The sequence below is a fragment of the Lithobates pipiens genome, unplaced genomic scaffold (assembly GCF_037356315.1).
Source record: "Lithobates pipiens isolate NorthernLeopardFrog02 unplaced genomic scaffold, aLitPip1_a1.2 Scaffold_18, whole genome shotgun sequence".
NCBI lineage: Eukaryota > Metazoa > Chordata > Amphibia > Anura > Ranidae > Lithobates > Lithobates pipiens.
Genome location: NW_027507758.1, coordinates 612,841,567 through 612,863,631, shown reverse-complemented (window position 1 = coordinate 612,863,631; position 22,065 = coordinate 612,841,567). Strand labels below are relative to the sequence as shown.

Below are 22,065 nucleotides of genomic sequence, written 5' to 3'. Positions count from 1 at the left end.
ATAAAAGGTTTTAGGGGTAGAGGGTTACACCTCTACCCCTAAAACCTTTTATATCTTGGCCCCCTCCGGAATTGGAAACTGCACATTAAACAAACTGTAACCAGTGGTTTTTAATCCCCTTCCACTTTTCCAAATGAAATTCCAGATATGCTTGCCGAGGAAAATTTTTAAATAATATATTATACTAAACAAACGGTGTTGGCTTGACAACATGTGAACTAAAATGGGGGTGATCCTAAAAATACATGGACTACAAAGAGCAAATCTGGACAATACAGGGGTTAGACAAAAAATTGAAACAACATGATTTGCAGGCATAAAAGTGATGACATGTTTTGCCGTTAAAAGTGGAAGTGATGTAACATTCTTTTCCTTCCGCTGTGTGATGAGACACCTATGGGGAATTAGAGTTGAGAGATATGGGGGGAATCAGAGTAGAGAGATATAGGGGGGATCAGAGTGGAGAGATATGGGGGGCTCAGATTGGAGAGATATGGGGGAAGTGATCAGAGTGGAAAGATATGGGGGGGATCAGAGTGGAGAGATATGGGGAGGGATCAGAGTGGAGAGATATGGGGGGGATCAGAGTGGAGAGATATGGGGGGGTGATCAGATTGGAGAGATATGGGGGAGGTGATCAGAGTTGAAAGATATGGGGGGGGATCACAGTGGAGAGATATGGGGGGGGATCAATGTAGAGAGATATGGGGAGGGATCAGAGTGGAGAGATATGGGGGGATCATCGGTAGTATGTGCCCTTCCGGTGTATTCCAGCAGAAAGGTTGATGAAATACTGTAATGGTTGCACTGCGGGAAGGAGGTCATCTCCAAGCGGTCACACAGCTGGAGGCCTATCATGTTGTAAAAGGTCCCGCAGTGCATTGGGGGTATATGTGCGTCGCCGTCAGAGACCAACAGACTGGGGTTAAAACAAGTTGTGTTATTGATGTTATATATATATATATATATATATATATATATATATATATATATATATATATATATATATTATTTTTTGTGGAGTTATTTATTTCGATTTTTTTAATAAAAGGCTGTAATGGCCACTTATACTCCAAAATCAAGGTGTGGTCTCATCATTTTAGGTGGGTAAGAAATGGGGTGTTGGAGTATAGGTGGTATAGCAGTGAGAGGTAAAAACGGGTACATTTGAACTACGTTGGTCATGTGTATTCTTCCTAAATCTTGGCATACTTTGTTTCTTCCAGATCTGTGCAGTAATCCAGTGTGAAACTTTACCACTGTGCAGGATCTTCCTTTAACCACCTCCATGCAGGCTGTCCCTGGGTTACACGGCTCTTCAGTCATTCTTTCCTCTTTCCATCTATTAAATCTTCTGCCCTTGTTGTTGTTTTAACCTTGGATAGTAAAACTTCCTGTTTCTTGTCTGGTAATAAGCCTAGGCTTATGACATCATGCACAGCTCTCTCTCTAATGCCCGTACACGCGATCGGAATTCTCATCAGAAAAAGCTCTGATGGTTTCCCCGATGGAATTCCGACAGAATTCGGCTCAAGCTGTCTTGCCTACACACGGTCACACCAAATTCCGATCGTTTATAACGCGGTGACGTACAACACGTACGACGTGACTAGAAAAAGGAAGTTCAATAGCCAGTAGCCAATAGCTTCTGTCTCGTAGTTGAATCTGAGCATGCGTGATTTTTGGCATGTCGGAATTGCATACACATAATCGGAATTTCCGATAGAATGTTTTTCCGTTGGGAAAATTGAGAACATGCTATAAATTTTTGCCTGGCGGAAATTCGGACAGCTAAATTCTGATGGAGCGTACACACGGTCGCATTTTCTGATGAAAAGCTCTCATCTGTCTTTTTCTGGCTGGAATTCCAATCGTGTGTACGCGGCATAACTCTCGTGAGAGTTTGCCAGCAGGGGGGGGGGAGTCATAGGATGGACAATGAGAGCAGCAGAGCTGCAGGGGGCTGGATGAGGGCAGAGATAACAGGAGACTGCAGAGATCCATGTGTATCCATCCAAAGAGGAGAAATGTGCAGGCAATCAAAGGTGTGAGTGCGTCTGTCTGCCTGTCTGTATATGTGTGTGTGCAGGGCTGTCTTTAATATTGTTTGGACCGTGGGAAAACATTGTCTTGCCCCCCCCCCCCCCCCCATACAATTTCGCTCTCCACCGGATCTGAGACATACAATAAATAGCAGCTAGACTTAAAATCAGTTTACTGTATAAAATCAGGCAGCGATTGGTTGCCAGAGGTTACAGTGTATCATTACCACTTACTGACTGGTTACTAGACGTTACAGCACACATTACGGCTCACTGATTAGTTGCTAGATGTTACAGAATATGATTTCTGCTTGTTGATTGGTTGCTAGAGATTACTGTACAGTAATACTGTTCACTGATTGGTTGCTAGAGGTTACAGCACATCATCTCCTCACAGCAGGGGGCATGATATACATATGAATGCCACCTTTAATTACATATCTATGCCGCCGGATGCAGCTATTTACATATGAATGTCGCCTCTATTTACATAGGAATGCTGCCCCTATTTATATATGATTGCCAGTTATTTAGATGTAAACCCAGGGTCTGCAGGCGAGTCATCTGTACACAACAATAGGGCAGAGTTGGGCAGCATTAGTAGCAGCACTTCACACTGAGATATCAGGACACAGCACGGGACTAAAACTTTAAGGGATGAGGGAATTTAAACTGAGTTAGTTGGCAAGTATGAAACAGCTACTTTGGGCCCCCCAACAATGACAGGGCCCAGGGCAGCTGTCCCTTTTGCCCTGCCTTAAAGACAGCCCTGTGTGTGTCCATATATGTATGTGTTGCATCCATCCCAACATTTTGAGATGGGAATGAGGGACACCTACTAGCAAACATATGTAGGCATAGGACACTCCCCCTGCCATGCCCCTTAAAGGGGAAATAATTTTTAAAAAAAGGTTAATTAAATCCACAAGTGTTTTTTTTTACCACTACTATTCCTTTATATTGGCTTTTAAAAGTGACAAATGCAGAAATGTTGAATTTGGAAAAGTTTGGAAAAAACACTTTTTGAAAGATAATAAGTGCATTTTATATACAACTATATAGATCAGACCAAAATGAGGGACAAATGAGGAGGAAAGAGGGACAGAGGGACATTGCTCCAAATCAGGGACAGTCCCTCCAAATCAGGGACAGTTGGGAGCTATGCATGTGTGTGCGTCTGTGTGCCTCTGTGTGTCTGTGTAAATCCAGGAAGTGAACAGGCAGCAGCTTCAGCTGCCCACAGTTAAAATGGTTGCAGCCAGACTCAGTGGAGGGAGATTTCTGCAGCATACACTGCTGATGGGGAGAATGGAGTTGATAGGTGGTGTGATTGGTCCTGTGATAGTGAGGGAAGGTGTATGTCCACCGGCGGGCACTGACAGATGTTGATGATCCACTAGGTTCACCGACAGATGTTGATGTTGCAATGGAACACTATTGCAGATCTTTTTGAGCACTGGTACACTGTGATAGATGTTGATGGGACACTAGTACACTGTGACAGATATTTTGTGCACTAGTACAGATGTTGATGAGACACTAGGACAGATGGTGCTCGGAGCATTGGGGTGGGATATCCGCAGTCTGTGTGATCTGTTTAGCTGAACACGAAAATCATCAGCTACACAGAGATGTAGAGATCAATGACATGCTGCAGCAACAGCCCCCCCCCCCCCCCCCCCCGAGCTCTGACTAAGCTCAGCGGGGAGAGCCGACAAGTGTCTCTGTTTCCACTGTGCGAAGGCTGTAATTGGACACAGCCATCACGTGATCGGGAGTGCCAATCACAGCTCCCATGTCCCAATCTATGATGTACCATGTCCGAGGGACACATCACAGGCTCGTGCCGCCACGTGACCGGTTTTAATGGGACATACGGATACGCCCAGTCAGAAGGGAAAAGCTCCCACCCAACCGTTTATGTGCAGTGGCTGGGTGGGTAGCAGTTAATAAAGACTGCACACTTCTGCTCTCTCTTCTTGTGCAGGATGACTGGTCTCATCTCCGCCCCTCCTGTAGATTTCTACAGGCAACAAGTAGTGGGTGGAGCCAGCTGGGTCCCTCCCACAGCCTTGCTGTCTTCACAAGGTATGCACAGCACAGTAATGTCACTGCTATTTTTATATGATAATATTTATTTTTTCGAATGTGTTTTTTTTTTTTTTTGCATACAAAGTGGTTTGCTATGGAGTAATATACATGAAATAAAGTTTTTGTGCTTGCAGTTCAGCTTTAAAGTGGTAGTAAACCCTTCTATCATTTTCAGTCAAGGAAGCTGCCATCTTGGCCTCTAATGATTCTTCAACTGCCATAATGCTGCACATGTGATCAGTTATGAAACCAGCCATTGGATGGTTTGAAAATTTGGTTGAGAGCACAGCCAATGTGAAAGTTAGCATTTCTGGGATGCTGGGGATGTAAGTGTTTTTTTTTAAACTGGGTTTACTCCCGATTTAAGTTCTGATCCATTATTGGTAATTGATTGGTAGTTTGTAATTGTGTGACGAGATCTCAGCATTACAAGTCAGAATTCCTCATTAATAAAGTAAACAGAAATTGTTATATCAGGATTGAAGAATTCTTTATTTAAACACAATTCGTGTGTGTGTGTGTGTGTGTGTGTGTGTGGGGACGTCTTGCTGATCATAACAAGGCAATGGTGATCTCATCTCTTCAAAATGTCTTCAGTAGATTCTTATTCTGTTCCTGGAAAGACAATAATGAGTAATAATAATAATAGTGTGTGACTGTGGGGGGACATTAGAGTGCAAGCTTCTCTGGTGTGACTCAGTGTTCTCAGTTTACTTTGTCACCAATTGCTAGAAAAGGATGCAGAGGTTGCAGGTCACACAACCAAGGTTGATTTGGAAACCATCTGCGCCTCAGTAGGCAGTCTCTAGGTATGTCTGTGGAGAGAGGACAGAGGGGCAGTTGGTGACACTCTACACATTATACATTGACGGTAATAATTTCTAGTCTTTGGTTCTGGTGAATTCGGTAACACAACAATAATACAGCATTGAAGGACTTTTCCTTAGAGCCGGTTCACACAGGGGCTACACGACTTCCAGGACGACTTTGTGAGGCAACTTGGAGACGTCTTGAACACGACTAAAGCCCCATACACACGGTCGGACTTGTACAAACTTTTCCGTGGACTTTTGTACAAAGTGTGTTGTCCACAAGTTTGTATTGCATACACACGGTCGGACTTTTTGACAACAAACACGAACGTGGTGACGTCACAACGTACGGACGCCACTTCAAAAGAGGACGTTCAATGACTCCAGCGCCACCTTTGGTCAACTTCTGTATTGTAGTCTGATCGTTTGCAATGGTTCTGAGCATGCGTGTTTGTTCCTTGTACAAAAGTCCGATGCTTTTGCATACACACGGTCGGACTTTGCTCCATCGGACTTCTGTTGTCAAAAAGTTTGTCCGTTCGCAGAGCCAACAAAAGTCCGATGAAAACAGAAAAAGTTTGTCCGATGGAGCGTACACACAGTCGGATGTTGCTCCAAAACAGCTAATTTGCATGTTTGTTGTCAAAAAGTCCGACCGTGTGTACGGGCCTTTAGACACGACCTGGGGCGACTTACAACACGACTTTAAGTCGCCCCAGGCCAGGCGACTTTTGCCGTGGCCAATCAGCGAATGAGCTCTGAAGGGGGAACTCCACGCCAAATTTATGAAAAAAATTTGTCGTGGGTTCCCCCTCCGAGAGCATACCAGGCCCTTAGGTCTGGTATGGATTCTAAGGGGAACCCCCTACGCCGAAAAACCGCGTGGGGTCCCCCCCAGATCCATACCAGACCCTTATCCGAGCACGCTACCTGGCCGGCCAGGAAACAGGAAAGGGGGTGGGGACGAGCGAGCGCCCCCTCCCCCTCCAGAGCCATACCAGGCCGCGTGCCCTCAACATAGGGGGTGCCTTGGGGAAGGGGGGGGCCGCGCGGCCCCCCCCAAAGCACCTTGTCCCCATGTTGATGAGGACAAGGGCCTCTTCCTGACAAGCGGTGGCCCGGTCTTCTGTCGCCGCCGTTGCCGCCGTCGCCGTTGCCTTCGTCGCCTTCCGTTCTTCTTCTTCTGGAGATGTTGACTCAACGCTCTCTCCGGCCGCAATGCCAGGGACGCGGTGCGCAGCGACTTATATAGGGACAAGGGGCAGGGTCACCGGGTGATGTCACATGGTGACCCCGCCCCCTTACGATGTGTCACAGTCCCAGCATCCTCCATGACTGTGACATCGTAAGGGGGCGGGGGTCACCATGTGACATAAACCGGTGACCCCGCCCCTTGTCCCTATATAAGTCGCTGCGCACCGCGTACCTGACATTGCGGCCGGAGATAGCGTCGAGTCTCCAGAAGAAGAAGAACGGAAGGTGATGGCGGCGACAGAAGACCGGGCCACCACTAGTAAAAGAGCTGGAAGAAGAAGCGGTGGCTCGACAAGAAGAACCGAAGAGGGGGACAAGACCCCCGAAGTCGGAAGAAGAGGGCGGCAACGAAGAAGAAAGCCGGGCTCCTCCGCTAGCAAAAGAGCTAGCAGAAGAAAGCGGAGGAGTCCGGCGAGAAGACCCCCGAAGACGGAAGACCCCCGGAGCTGTGCAATAAACTATTTTAACCCTGTGTTGTGTTTTTTTTTTTTACATTTTTTTCACAGGTGAATGGGTAGGGGTACATTGTACCCCATACGCATTCACATAGGGTGGGGGGCCGGTATCCAGAGGCCCCCTTATTAAAGGGGGCTCCCGGATTCCAATAAGCCCCCCGCTCGTAGACCCCGACAACCAACGGCCAGGGTTGTCAGGAAGAGGCCCTTGTCCTCATCAACATGGGGACAAGGTGCTTTGGGTGGAGGGGCCGTGCGGCCCCCCCCTTCCCCAAGGCAACCCCCATGTTGAGGGCATGCGGCCTGGTACGGCTCAAGAGGGGGGGACCACTCGCTCGTCCCCACCTCCTTTCCTGGCCGGCTGGGTAGCGTGCTCGGATAAGGGTCTGGTATGGATCTGGGGGGGACCCCACGCCGTTTTTTCGGCGTAGGGGGTTTCCCTTAGAATCCATACCAGACCTAAGGGCCTGGTATGCTCTCGGAGGGGGAACCCACACAAATTTTTTTTCATAAATTTGGCGTGGAGTTCCATCTTCAGAGCTGATAATTCTGTCAGAGTCGCCTCCGTATAGACGGAGATCCGACTTGGAGGCGACCTCCATTGGAATCAATTGGTATCAGTCGCCTACAAGTCGGATTGAAGTAGTACAGGAACCTTTTCTGAAGTCGGAGCGACTTCAGTAGCATGCATTAAGACGGCTCTCATTCACTTACATTGATTTTTAAATGTTGTCCGACCTGAGGCGACTAGGGGCGACCTGAAGTCGGATCTGAGTCGCCCCTGTGTGAACCGGCTCTTAGGGGCAAGCATAGGGACATGTTGGAGGAAAAACTGAAAGGAAGGGAGGCAGATAATAAGATATGGTGTAACATATAAAAAGTAATTAAACCCAGGTCTAGACGATCATTGTGTGGAGGGAGGACTATAGATGGATCACTTGCGATGTGTCCAATCCCTACTCCTCCATTCCACACACTTTAGGCTTACAAACAGTATCCTTTTTTCTTAAGAGATCGGGCCAATTCTCTCTTGTCCCCCAGGGGTTCATTCTTATGCGTTTGGAGTTTTTTTAACTTCAAATTTTTTTATGTTCGACTTCTATCTCCAGATGTGCGGGGCCTCTATGGGAGCTACGAACTAATCCCCAACCCCCCCCCCCCCCCGGTGCGCTTCACAGCAGAACATGCAAACAGGCAAAAAATGTGTTCAAACACACAAACACCATTAAAGTTATGGGACACAAACATGAATAATCAAAAGTGATAATTTTAAAGGCTTATATGCAAGATATTGTCATAAAAAGTGTTTTAGGACCTGGATCCTGCCCCAGGGGACATGTATCAATGCAAAAAGTTTTAAAAACGTAATTTTTTTCGGGAGCAGTGATTTTAATAATGCTTAAAGTGAAACAATAAAAGTGAAATATTCCTTTAAATTTCGTACCTGGGGGGTGTCTATAGTATGCCTGTAAAGTGGAGCATGTTTCCCATGTTTACAACAGTCCCTGCACAAAATGACATTTCTAAAGGAAAAAAAGTAATTTACAAGTACTCGTGACTATAATGAATTGTCAGTCCCGGCAATACACATAAAAGTCATTGAATAAAAGGACATGGGATTCCCCCACAGTCCATTATCAGGCCCTTTGGGTCTGGTATGAATATTAAGGGGAACCCCGAACCAAAAAAAATTGTGGGGGTCCCCCCAAATTGGCGCAGTTTTGGACAACAGTTCTCAAAAATGGATATCGGGGAACTGGAGAAAGTGCAGAGAAGGACAACCAAACTGATAAGAGGCAAAGAGGAGTAGTGATGGCCGAACGGTTCGCCCGGCGGTCGTTTCGCGGCGAATTTCCGACTTTCGCCGTCCGCGGGTTCGAACGCCTTTTTCCGTCGTTCGCCCCGGCGGACTTACGTGTTTAATGTATACAAGAACTTTAACCTTTCGTGACACGTTTATCATGTGTTACAGGACAACCAATTGAGACATGACAGCTCATGGACACTTGGACATTCCCCCTAACCTATAAATACACCCGATCCGGTGGCCATTTTACATTCTTTCTTCTGTCACTGTAGGGAAAGGATCCTGTGTGGAGTAGGGACAGAGAAAACGCTAGCTATTTGGTACACAAAAGTTCTTTTCAGGACTGGTATAGGTGTTAGGTCAGCAGCCTGAGTTTCTTTTGTCAGTTTAGATAAAGGGACAGAGCGCTGTATGCTGCTATTTTAGGGACAGCTCAGCCAGATTAGTCTTTCTTCATCATCATCATCATCATCATCATTAGCTGTTACTATCAGGTCCACAAAAGAGCTGTTCCAGCTAATCGTTCCAGCCTACTCTTTTTTGCCAATTTGTATAGGGACAGGCAGGAAGCAGTGTGTCAGGCAGTGAGGATAATTTTAAAGACTTGCTGTTACTATTAGTTCCACAAAGGTTCTTTTCAGGACTGGTATCAGTGGTACGGTAATAGGCTTGTACACGTATAATATTCTTTCTTCCAAATATAGAAAGAATATTATACTTGACTGCTGCCCTTCTGCTGCAGTCTGCTAATCATTCACAACTCACTTGTTCCACAAAAGTTCTTATAAGGACTGGTAACTTGGTCTGTCTAGGGTGCTACGGTACATAGGCTTGGGTGCGGTACAGTCTGCTGTTCTGTAAGGACCGCTATCGGTCCACAATAGATAGGGTTGCCGTGCACTACTGCTGACCGCTGCCCTATACTGCAGCAGTCCTTCAGCGGTATAGGGACTGACGCACAGTCTGCTAAACACTAATACACAACCTGCTTGGTCCACAAAAGTTCTTATAAGGACTGGTAACTTGGTATAGGGTGCTACGGTACATAGGCCTGAGTGCGTTACAGTCTGCTGTTCTGTAAGGACCGCTATCGGTCCACAATACATAGGGTTGACGTGCACTACTGCTGACCGCTGCCCTATACTGCAGCAGTCCTTCAGCGGTATAGGGACTGACGCACAGTCTGCTAAACACTAACACACAACCTGCTTGGTCCACAAAAGTTCTTATAAGGACTGGTAACTTGGTATAGGGTGCTACGGTACATAGGCCTGAGTGCGTTACAGTCTGCTGTTCTGTAAGGACCGCTATCGGTCCACAATACATAGGGTTGCCGTGCACTACTGCTGACCGCTGCCCTATACTGCAGCAGTCCTTCATTGGTATAGGGACTGACGTACAGTCTGCTAATCACTAACACACAACCTGCTTGGTCCACAAAAGTTCTTATAAGGACTGGTAACTTGGTATAGGGTGCTACGGTACATAGGCCTGAGTGCGTTACAGTCTGCTGTTCTGTAAGGACCGCTATCGGTCCACAATACATAGGGTTGCCGTGCACTACTGCTGACCGCTGCCCTATACTGCAGCAGTCCTTCAGCGGTATAGGGACTGACGCACAGTCTGCTAAACACTAACACACAACCTGCTTGGTCCACAAAAGTTCTTATAAGGACTGGTAACTTGGTATAGGGTGCTACGGTACATAGGCCTGAGTGCAGTACAGTCTGCTGTTCTGTAAGGACCGCTATCGGTCCACAATACATAGGGTTGCCGTGCACTACTGCTGACCGCTGCCCTATACTGCAGCAGTCCTTCATTGGTATAGGGACTGACGTACAGTCTGCTAATCACTAACACACAACCTGCTTGGTCCACAAAAGTTCTTATAAGGACTGGTAACTTGGTATAGGGTGCTACGGTACATAGGCCTGAGTGCGTTACAGTCTGCTGTTCTGTAAGGACCGCTATCGGTCCACAATACATAGGGTTGCCGTGCACTACTGCTGACCGCTGCCCTATACTGCAGCAGTCCTTCATTGGTATAGGGACTGACGTACAGTCTGCTAATCACTAACACACAACCTGCTTGGTCCACAAAAGTTCTTATAAGGACTGGTAACTTGGTATAGGGTGCTACGGTACATAGGCCTGAGTGCGTTACAGTCTGCTGTTCTGTAAGGACCGCTATCGGTCCACAATACATAGGGTTGCCGTGCACTACTGCTGACCGCTGCCCTATACTGCAGCAGTCCTTCAGCGGTATAGGGACTGACGCACAGTCTGCTAAACACTAACACACAACCTGCTTGGTCCACAAAAGTTCTTATAAGGACTGGTAACTTGGTATAGGGTGCTACGGTACATAGGCCTGAGTGCAGTACAGTCTGCTGTTCTGTAAGGACCGCTATCGGTCCACAATACATAGGGTTGCCGTGCACTACTGCTGACCGCTGCCCTATACTGCAGCAGTCCTTCATTGGTATAGGGACTGACGTACAGTCTGCTAATCACTAACACACAACCTGCTTGGTCCACAAAAGTTCTTATAAGGACTGGTAACTTGGTATAGGGTGCTACGGTACATAGGCCTGAGTGCGTTACAGTCTGCTGTTCTGTAAGGACCGCTATCGGTCCACAATACATAGGGTTGCCGTGCACTACTGCTGACCGCTGCCCTATACTGCAGCAGTCCTTCAGCGGTATAGGGACTGACGCACAGTCTGCTAAACACTAACACACAACCTGCTTGGTCCACAAAAGTTCTTATAAGGACTGGTAACTTGGTATAGGGTGCTACGGTACATAGGCCTGAGTGCAGTACAGTCTGCTGTTCTGTAAGGACCGCTATCGGTCCACAATACATAGGGTTGCCGTGCACTACTGCTGACCGCTGCCCTATACTGCAGCAGTCCTTCATTGGTATAGGGACTGACGTACAGTCTGCTAATCACTAACACACAACCTGCTTGGTCCACAAAAGTTCTTATAAGGACTGGTAACTTGGTATAGGGTGCTACGGTACATAGGCCTGAGTGCGTTACAGTCTGCTGTTCTGTAAGGACCGCTATCGGTCCACAATACATAGGGTTGCCGTGCACTACTGCTGACCGCTGCCCTATACTGCAGCAGTCCTTCAGCGGTATAGGGACTGACGCACAGTCTGCTAAACACTAACACACAACCTGCTTGGTCCACAAAAGTTCTTATAAGGACTGGTAACTTGGTATAGGGTGCTACGGTACATAGGCCTGAGTGCAGTACAGTCTGCTGTTCTGTAAGGACCGCTATCGGTCCACAATACATAGGGTTGCCGTGCACTACTGCTGACCGCTGCCCTATACTGCAGCAGTCCTTCAGCGGTATAGGGACTGACGCACAGTCTGCTAAACACTAACACACAACCTGCTTGGTCCACAAAAGTTCTTATAAGGACTGGTAACTTGGTATAGGGTGCTACGGTACATAGGCCTGAGTGCGTTACAGTCTGCTGTTCTGTAAGGACCGCTATCGGTCCACAATACATAGGGTTGCCGTGCACTACTGCTGACCGCTGCCCTATACTGCAGCAGTCCTTCATTGGTATAGGGACTGACGTACAGTCTGCTAATCACTAACACACAACCTGCTTGGTCCACAAAAGTTCTTATAAGGACTGGTAACTTGGTATAGGGTGCTACGGTACATAGGCCTGAGTGCGTTACAGTCTGCTGTTCTGTAAGGACCGCTATCGGTCCACAATACATAGGGTTGCCGTGCACTACTGCTGACCGCTGCCCTATACTGCAGCAGTCCTTCATTGGTATAGGGACTGACGTACAGTCTGCTAATCACTAACACACAACCTGCTTGGTCCACAAAAGTTCTTATAAGGACTGGTAACTTGGTATAGGGTGCTACGGTACATAGGCCTGAGTGCGTTACAGTCTGCTGTTCTGTAAGGACCGCTATCGGTCCACAATACATAGGGTTGCCGTGCACTACTGCTGACCGCTGCCCTATACTGCAGCAGTCCTTCAGCGGTATAGGGACTGACGCACAGTCTGCTAAACACTAACACACAACCTGCTTGGTCCACAAAAGTTCTTATAAGGACTGGTAACTTGGTATAGGGTGCTACGGTACATAGGCCTGAGTGCAGTACAGTCTGCTGTTCTGTAAGGACCGCTATCGGTCCACAATACATAGGGTTGCCGTGCACTACTGCTGACCGCTGCCCTATACTGCAGCAGTCCTTCATTGGTATAGGGACTGACGTACAGTCTGCTAATCACTAACACACAACCTGCTTGGTCCACAAAAGTTCTTATAAGGACTGGTAACTTGGTATAGGGTGCTACGGTACATAGGCCTGAGTGCGTTACAGTCTGCTGTTCTGTAAGGACCGCTATCGGTCCACAATACATAGGGTTGCCGTGCACTACTGCTGACCGCTGCCCTATACTGCAGCAGTCCTTCATTGGTATAGGGACTGACGTACAGTCTGCTAATCACTAACACACAACCTGCTTGGTCCACAAAAGTTTTTATAAGGACTGGTAACTTGGTATAGGGTGCTACGGTACATAGGCCTGAGTGCAGTACAGTCTGCTGTTCTGTAAGGACCGCTATCGGTCCACAATACATAGGGTTGACGTGCACTACTGCTGACCGCTGCCCTATACTGCAGCAGTCCTTCATTGGTATAGGGACTGACGTACAGTCTGCTAATCACTAACACACAACCTGCTTGGTCCACAAAAGTTCTTATAAGGACTGGTAACTTGGTATAGGGTGCTACGGTACATAGGCCTGAGTGCAGTACAGTCTGCTGTTCTGTAAGGACCGCTATCGGTCCACAATACATAGGGTTGCCGTGCACTACTGCTGACCGCTGCCCTATACTGCAGCAGTCCTTCATTGGTATAGGGACTGACGTACAGTCTGCTAATCACTAACACACAACCTGCTTGGTCCACAAAAGTTTTTATAAGGACTGGTAACTTGGTATAGGGTGCTACGGTACATAGGCCTGAGTGCAGTACAGTCTGCTGTTCTGTAAGGACCGCTATCGGTCCACAATACATAGGGTTGACGTGCACTACTGCTGACCGCTGCCCTATACTGCAGCAGTCCTTCATTGGTATAGGGACTGACGTACAGTCTGCTAATCACTAACACACAACCTGCTTGGTCCACAAAAGTTCTTATAAGGACTGGTAACTTGGTATAGGGTGCTACGGTACATAGGCCTGAGTGCAGTACAGTCTGCTGTTCTGTAAGGACCGCTATCGGTCCACAATACATAGGGTTGCCGTGCACTACTGCTGACCGCTGCCCTATACTGCAGCAGTCCTTCATTGGTATAGGGACTGACGTACAGTCTGCTAATCACTAACACACAACCTGCTTGGTCCACAAAAGTTTTTATAAGGACTGGTAACTTGGTATAGGGTGCTACGGTACATAGGCCTGAGTGCAGTACAGTCTGCTGTTCTGTAAGGACCGCTATCGGTCCACAATACATAGGGTTGACGTGCACTACTGCTGACCGCTGCCCTATACTGCAGCAGTCCTTCAGCGGTATAGGGACTAAGAGTTTTGTCACAGGGTGATTTAAAAAATGACAGGCAGAGGAAGAGGCAGGCCCTTCCGCAGGGGTGGTAGGGGTAGGGCAGGAGCAACAGCCTTGAGCCAAAGTGGGAAGTTGCAGAAGGTGCGTTCAATTACTTTAAAGGACGCACCAGACTTGGTTGAGTGGCTCACTCAGCCTTATTCTTCTGCACCCTCCTCATCCTCTCGATCTGCACCCTCTTCTTCACTCTCTGCTATGTGCACCCCCAAAGACACTACCACCAACAACACCACCACCACCACATACCTTCCGCTTGAGTGCAAATGGGGGCCTTCATGCTCCAGTGTTTTAATAGGGACCCCCGTATAAAAAGCATGAGGGTCAAGGACCAGTACTGGGTGGCAACGTACTTAGATCCCCGGTACAAACACAAAATGGCAGAAATGTTACCACCGTCACAGAGGGCTGTCAGAATGCAGCACTTCCAGGCTTTGCTTCGAGAAATGCTGCATTCTGCTTTTGCGTGCGCTGGCAGAGGAGCAATTCCCACTCCCAGAGAAGGATTTGCGGGTACCAATCCAACAGCGCCTGCAAGAAGAGGCCGGTTTGAAGATGTGTTGGTGACTTCGGATATGAGGTCATTCTTTCAGCCGACCCATCGACAGGTGTCATCCGGATCCAGCATCAGGGAACGCCTAGACCGTCAGGTGTCCGACTACATTGGGTTAACGGCCGATGTGGACGCTCTGAGGAGTGATGAACCCCTAGACTACTGGGTGGGCAGGCTTGACCTCTGGCCAGAGCTTGCCCAATTTGCAATCGAACTGTTGGCTTGCCCCTCATCCAGTGTCCTGTCCGAAAGGACGTTCAGCGCAGCAGGGGGGATTGTGACCGATAAGCGTACTCGCCTAGCTCACGACAGTGTTAACTACCTCACATTTCTAAAAATGAATGAGGCATGGATCTCGGAGGAATTCAACACATGTGATCAGTAGACCATGTATATGTCTATAAACAATTTTTGGAATCAAGCACACAGACCTTCTTAATTCATTTGGCTCACTTCCCTGACCCAAAAAAGCACACCGTACTATATGCCCCTACCCTCCTCTTTGAAGAGGTTGAGCGGTGTCATATTTCTACTGGGGCTGCTTATTATGAGGGGTTCCCACCATCCCTGTGCTGTGCTGACTTCCTCCTGGGTGTTCTTATTATGAGGGGCTCCCACCATCCCTGTGCTGTGCTGACTTCCTCCTGGGGGTTCTTATTATGAGGGGCTCCCACCATCCCTGTGCTGTGCTGACTTCCTCCTGGGGGTTCTTATTATGAGGGGATCACACCATCCCTGTGCTGTGCTGACTTCCTCCTGGGGCTGCTTACGGTGCTGCTGTCAGCGCTGTATGTCACGGAGCTGCTGTCAGCGCTGTATGTCACGGAGCTGCTGTCAGCGCTGTATGTCACGGAGCTGCTGTCAGCGCTGTATGTCACGGAGCTGCTGTCAGCGCTGTATGTCACGGAGCTGCTGTCAGCGCTGTATGTCACGGAGCTGCTGTCAGCGCTGTATGTCACGGAGCTGCTGTCAGCGCTGTATGTCACGGTGCTGCTGTCAGCGCTGTATGTCACGGAGCTGCTGTCAGCGCTGTATGTCACGGAGCTGCTGTCAGTGCTGTATGTCACGGAGCTGCTGTCAGCGCTGTATGTCACGGAGCTGCTGTCAGCGCTGTATGTCACGGAGCTGCTGTCAGCGCTGTATGTCACGGTGCTGCTGTCAGCGCTGTATGTCACGGAGCTGCTGTCAGCGCTGTATGTCACGGAGCTGCTGTCAGTGCTGTATGTCACGGAGCTGCTGTCAGCGCTGTATGTCACGGAGCTGCTGTCAGCGCTGTATGTCACGGAGCTGCTGTCAGCGCTGTATGTCACGGTGCTGCTGTCAGCGCTGTATGTCACGGAGCTGCTGTCAGCGCTGTATGTCACGGAGCTGCTGTCAGCGCTGTATGTCACGGAGCTGCTGTCAGCGCTGTATGTCACGGAGCTGCTGTCAGCGCTGTATGTCACGGAGCTGCTGTCAGCGCTGTATGTCACGGTGCTGATGTCAGTGCTCTGTATTACGGTGCTGCTGTCAGTGCTCTGTATCTCCTGCACCCTCTTGTTTGCCTACCCTGGTCCCTGACCTTCCCTCTCCTCCATTGCCTTCATTAGCTCCATAGTCCTGAATTGTCAGAACAATTTCCCAAATAAAAAAAAAATGCTTGTAGTTATCGATCCCAAATTCACCTCATACATGTATTATGCTATTGTCCAGGTGGTGGGACTACGTGCTACCCCCTAATAATTACCCCGTGGCCGCAAATTCGACCTAAAGGTTTGCGAAATTCGCCTCCCATTGAAGTCAATGGAGCCCGCGGCGAACGGTCGTTTTCGCGAACGTTTGTGCCCGTTCGCGTTTCGCGTTCGCGAAACGTCCCGTCGGAAGTTCGTCCATCACTAAAGAGGAGCTCATCTGTGAGAAAAGATTAGAGGAACTGAATATATTCTCTCTTGAGAAGAGGAGATTACGGGGGGTTGTGATCACCATGTAAAGATATCCAAGGGGGATATGATCTCCATGTATAAATACATAAGGGGGATATGATCTCATGTGTAAATACATAAGGGGGGGATATGATCTCCATGTATAAATACATAAGGGGGATATGATCTCTATGTATAAATACATAAGGGAGGTATGACCACCATGTATAAATACATAAGGGAGATATGATCACCATGTATAAATACATAAGGGGGTATGATCATCATATACAAATACATACGGGGGATATGATCTCCATGTATAAATACATATGGGGGGATATGATTACCATGTATAAATACATAAGGGGGATATGATCCCCATGTATAAATACATAAGGGAGATATGATCACCATGTATAAATTAGAGCTGCCACGGCGAGTCAGCGTAATCGATTATGTCGACTACAAAAATACAATACGTCGACGTGCGTGCAGGGCGTCGATGCTTCACAGTGCTCCGTATCTCCTGCTCTCCTCCATGCTGCCGTCCCCTCTCTTCTCCCCCTCCGCGCATCTGTCCCCCTCCGTGCCGCCGTCCCCCTCTCTTCTCCCCCTCCGTGCTGCTGCTCCCCTCTCTTCTCCCCCTCCGTGCATCTGTCCCCCTCCGTGCTGCCGCCCCCCTCTCTTCTCCCTCTCTGTGCTGCCGCTCCCCTCTCTCTTCTCTGTGTCCCCCTCCAGGCTGCCGTCCCCCTCTCTCTTCTCCCCCTCCGTGCTGCCGCCCCCCTCAGTATCTCAGGATGGAGAGTGGAGGTAGAAGCTGGTAAACCCAGCTCCTTAGTTTTCTGAATGGACAGAGTCAGTGACCATTCACATAACTGAAACATTGTAACCTCCTGTGATTACGATGTCTCAGTTAATGAATGGAGAGAAGCCGCTGTCTTTTCTCCATTCATCATCAGTGCAGCAGATGCTGCAGAGAAAGGGACTGGGGAATCTCTGTCCCCAGTCCCTTTCCCTGTCTCAAATGAGAGATGTCAGAGGTCTGTTAAGACCCCTGATATCTCACCATAGCCCCCCTCAACAGGGCTGATAAAAAATTGCAATAATAAAAAAATTAAAAAATACACTGACACACCCTCCCCCTTAAAAATAGAAAACATTGTAAAAAATTAAATTATAAACATTCATGAACTTCTGAACAGGAAATATAAAGCTAAGATAAAATAATATATATAAATAATATATATATATATATATATATATATATATATATATATATATACATATATATATATATATATGCGCAGGTTTCCGTTACATCAGAGGGAGCAGGGTCACCCATACATCATTGGGGAACCTCTGGCTTCCCTCACCAGTGTCAGAGGGGGCGGGGTCAGGTGACGAGTGGCCCCTCCCTCCTAATATAAGAAACGTCAGCGCTGGGATCCCCACAGTGTCTCCTCAGTGGAGACAGAAGACGGATGCATGGCTGGACTGCGCTGGACTGAAAATCACCCGTTGCTGGATCAGATCAGCCATCGCTGGACCCCGGAGAGATGATCATCTATCGCTGGATAGCAAGAGTGGATTAGCACTGCTGGAACCTTTTTTTAATTTTTTTTATTTTTAATAAAGGAATTTTTCAAAAGTGTGTTTGTCTTTTAACCATTTTTTACACTTTCTTTGTGAAATGGTAGGGGTACTTTTGTACCCCCTTACCATTTCAAACAGGGGGGGTGGGATCTGGGGGTCCCCTTGTTAATAGGATTGTGTATATGAAGATTTACGGTTTTCTTTTTATTTATTTTCTTATATTGGTTGAGCTAGATGGACTTGTGTTTGTGACTATATATTCATTGGGCTATCTTAGCAGTTGTACCTTTAATTGGATCAACACATTTCAATCCACATTGACTGCAGCACAGTTGTCCCTCGGTACAGGGTAGATTTGGCCCACATTCATCTATTGTTGACTCCGAATCGCAGGTTCCCTTCCAGAGTGGGCATTTCGGAGAGTTGACTGTGAAAACAGGACAGAGAGCGACTGTAAGTGACTCTACCCCAGGCATGACAAACTCATATACAAGAATAGGCCCAATGGTGGTCACACCTTCATCTATGGGCAGGTAGCACTTTGATGGGTATAGATGGTAAAAGGACATTGTTTACTACAAACTTTTGCTTACTCAAATCTACTGTTCATAATCACCTTTTTTTTTATCTTAATTTATCTCCACTACAATACTTCCTGCCTACTCAAACACCTATTCTTCACAAAGTCAGATATAATGAAGAGCACATTACAGTCTGAATGGCTCTGACTTGCATAGGCACGTTGGGTCACTCTGTATGCCAAAGCTATATATAATTCTGTCCACCCACCACCTGTCAATCATTCCGGCAGTTTGTCCCTTGTGGATTGTGATAGGGGGTGGGTATGTGTGACAGTTATGACATACATGATTGTTTGTAGAAAAACTGATTTAACCTTCACATCTGGAAAGACGTCTTCACAGTAAGAGCTGTTAAAATGTGGACTAGACCCTCTGAAGAACTAGTTCTGGCCAGCTCAGCAGATTGTTTTAAAAAAAAAAGAGTTGGATGTATTCCTACACATCCAAATATAACTGGATACGAACATTTAGGGGTAATAACACCAGGGGTAGTTGATCCAGAGAATATCCGACTGCCTCCTGGGGAATCAGTAAGAAATGTTTTCCACCACTGGAGTAAATTGGACCATGCTTCCTAATGCCACGTACATACAATTGTTATTTCGGCCAGCGGAAGACCGATTGTCACGGATTTGGCGGGAGGCCGAGATGCTGAGAGGGCTCCCCTTGCGGCCGAGTGCAGCACAACCCTGAAGATGACACGGGGATGCAGTGCCCACAGAAGCACGGGTTGCCTGGTAGTAGCAGCTGGTGTCAGGAACTGAGTAGAGCAAGTCTCTGGGGGCAACCGTGCTTGGGATGTCCAAGAAAAGAACAAACGCAGGGTCCAGTAGCAGGGTCAAGGCCAGGCCGGGGATCAAACACAGTAAATCAGTCCAAAGATCGGAGCCGCAAGTCCAGAACAGGAGACCGGAGTATTCGGAGTCCGTAAGCCAAGCCGGGATCAGATGCAGGAAGCAGACAAAGGGAAGTCGGGTGCAAGCCGGTAGTAAGAGCCAGGCGATCAACAGGAGCAGGTCAAACAAACCAGGTCGGTACACAGGAGATCAGATAGCGGAAATCACGGACACAGGTATACAGGAGAAGCTGATGATAATCCAGCAATGCAGCACTGTCAGAAGAGTGTTTAAATAGGCAAGGCGCCCGTGTCACGTCGTACGTGCGCTGTTGCGTTAGTACGACTGCGACTTTGTTACGTCATGCGTTCGTATCATCATCGCGCACACGCGTTTGCTCAAACGCAGCGCCAGGTGTTCGTTTTAGAAGCACATTGCGTCTCCGTGTGCGCTGACGCGCGTTAACATGGCCATACCTTGTGAGGTTGCGCATAGGGATGCGCCTTTTTCCCCTGACACTGATGGGGGACTTTCATTGGAAAATGCGACTGTGTGTTGGCTCCATCGGAATTTGGCTGACTGAAATCCCGCCAGCAAAAATTTGAGAGCATGTTCTCTATTTTCTTTCGGAAATTCCGATTGTGTGTATGCAATTCCGACGTGCAAAAACTCACGCATGCTCAGATTCAACTACGAGATGGAAGCTATTGGCTACTGGATATTGAACTTCCTTTTTCTAGTCCCGTTGTATGTGTTGTACGTCACCGCATTCTTGATGGTTGGAATTTGGTGTGACCGTGTGTATGCAAGACAGCTTGAGCGAAATCCTGTAGGGAAAACCATCAGTGCTTTTTCCGAACAAAATTCCGATCGTGTGTATGCGGCATATGGGTATTTTTTTTGCCTTCCTCTGACCGACTGTGGCTATAAGATCATGTATGTGGAGGGTTACTATTTCCTATTTATTTCTTCTGTTGGTTGAGCTAGAGGCACTTTTGTCTTTTTTCAACCTTACTAACTATGTAATCACTGCGCTATCTTAGCTTTTGTACCTGGTTGTAATGGACCAATACATTTCATTCCGCATTGATTGCAGCACGGTTCTCCCCCGGGACAGGGCAGATCTGGCCCACATTCATCTATTATTGACTCGCAGATTGCCGACCATGGTGAGCACCTCGGACCAATGGCTGTGAAAAGAAGACCAAGAGGAACAGTCAATGACTCTACCCCAGGCATGACAAGCTCTTATATAAAAATGGACCCAATGGTGACCACCCTTCATCCATTGGCAACGCTTTGATGGATATACATAGTAAAAAGACATTAACTACAAACTTTTGATTACTCAAATCTACGGCTCATCTTCATCTTCTTTATCTCAATCTCACTGTCTGTGCCCACCATTACAATAATTCCTGCCTACTCAAACACCTATCCTTCACAGCGTCAGATATACTGTAATGTAGGGCATATTACAGTTTCAATGGCTCCGACATGCACAAGCATGTTACGTTGGGTCACTCTGTATGTCAAAGCTATGATGATATCTCTTCCCACCCACCACCTGTCAATCATTCCTGTCGCTTGCCCCTTGTGGATAGTGATAGGTGGTGGGTGGGTTTGTCATGCAGGTGATGGATCTGTCCTTTCCTTTTGTATTGTATACAGCCACCCGTTATTGCCCACAACCTGGAAAAGGTCTCTTTTGAACAGTGAAGATGTGGGAAGGAGATCCTTAGTGAGCTACAGAGGAGCCTTTCTTGGGTTGCATGTTTGACACCACCAATGTACACATTATACATAGAAAATTCCCGGCTCATGTACTGCTTATTTATGTACAAGGCTTTTTTTCTCAGAGAATAGGTGCAGGTACTCCCCTTTTCCAAGTCACCCATTGTCTCCTCCTCTACCCACCTCCTAGAAACGTTCCTTGGTTCCATCCCCTACCCACCTACCAGTACTGCCCCCTTTAGAGAGAACAGAACCAAGAATCAGTTTGCGGTGCTAAGTAATTTGTATGGAGTTTGTTAGGGATAATTTAAAAAACAGTAAAAGAGATCCCCTGCAGACAACAACAATAGCCCCCAAACAACATCAGATCCCTCCAAAAACAATAGCGCCTGCCCCCCCTCCCCCCCCAGCAACAGCAGACCCCCTTCAGATCCACCTCAGAAACAAAAGCCCCTGCCAGCAAAAATAGATCTCCCAATAACCAGTATTCATAGACTCTCCAGCAGCCAACAACAGTAGACCCCACCCTCAACAGTAGAGTCCTCCCGACAACAATTGATCTCCAAGCAACATTAGAACCCCACCCCAGCAACAATACACTCATCCCTTAAAAACAGTTCCCCCAAGTAGCAATAAATCCACCAGCAGCCAACATCAATGGACCCTCCAGCACACCCCAGCACCCCCTGCCATTAGATACATTCCATATTGCCATTTTCAGCCAGCAATTCCCTACACCATAAGAACAATCATAGCGGCTGTTCCACCACTTGATCATTCTTACGGGAGGCA

At 47.6% G+C, this 22,065-nt stretch overlaps 1 long non-coding RNA gene across 1 annotated transcript; it reads right to left on the bottom strand.

Annotated features, from left to right (window-relative positions):
• Positions 1-4,654: 4,654 nt before the first annotated feature.
• LOC143990350 (uncharacterized) lies at positions 4,655-20,732 on the bottom strand. The gene is made up of 3 exons (XR_013277276.1): positions 20,592-20,732; positions 18,409-18,549; positions 4,655-4,948 (listed from the first exon to the last, which is right to left on the bottom strand). It is a non-coding gene; the product is annotated as an uncharacterized LOC143990350 (long non-coding RNA).
• Positions 20,733-22,065: the final 1,333 nt, after the last annotated feature.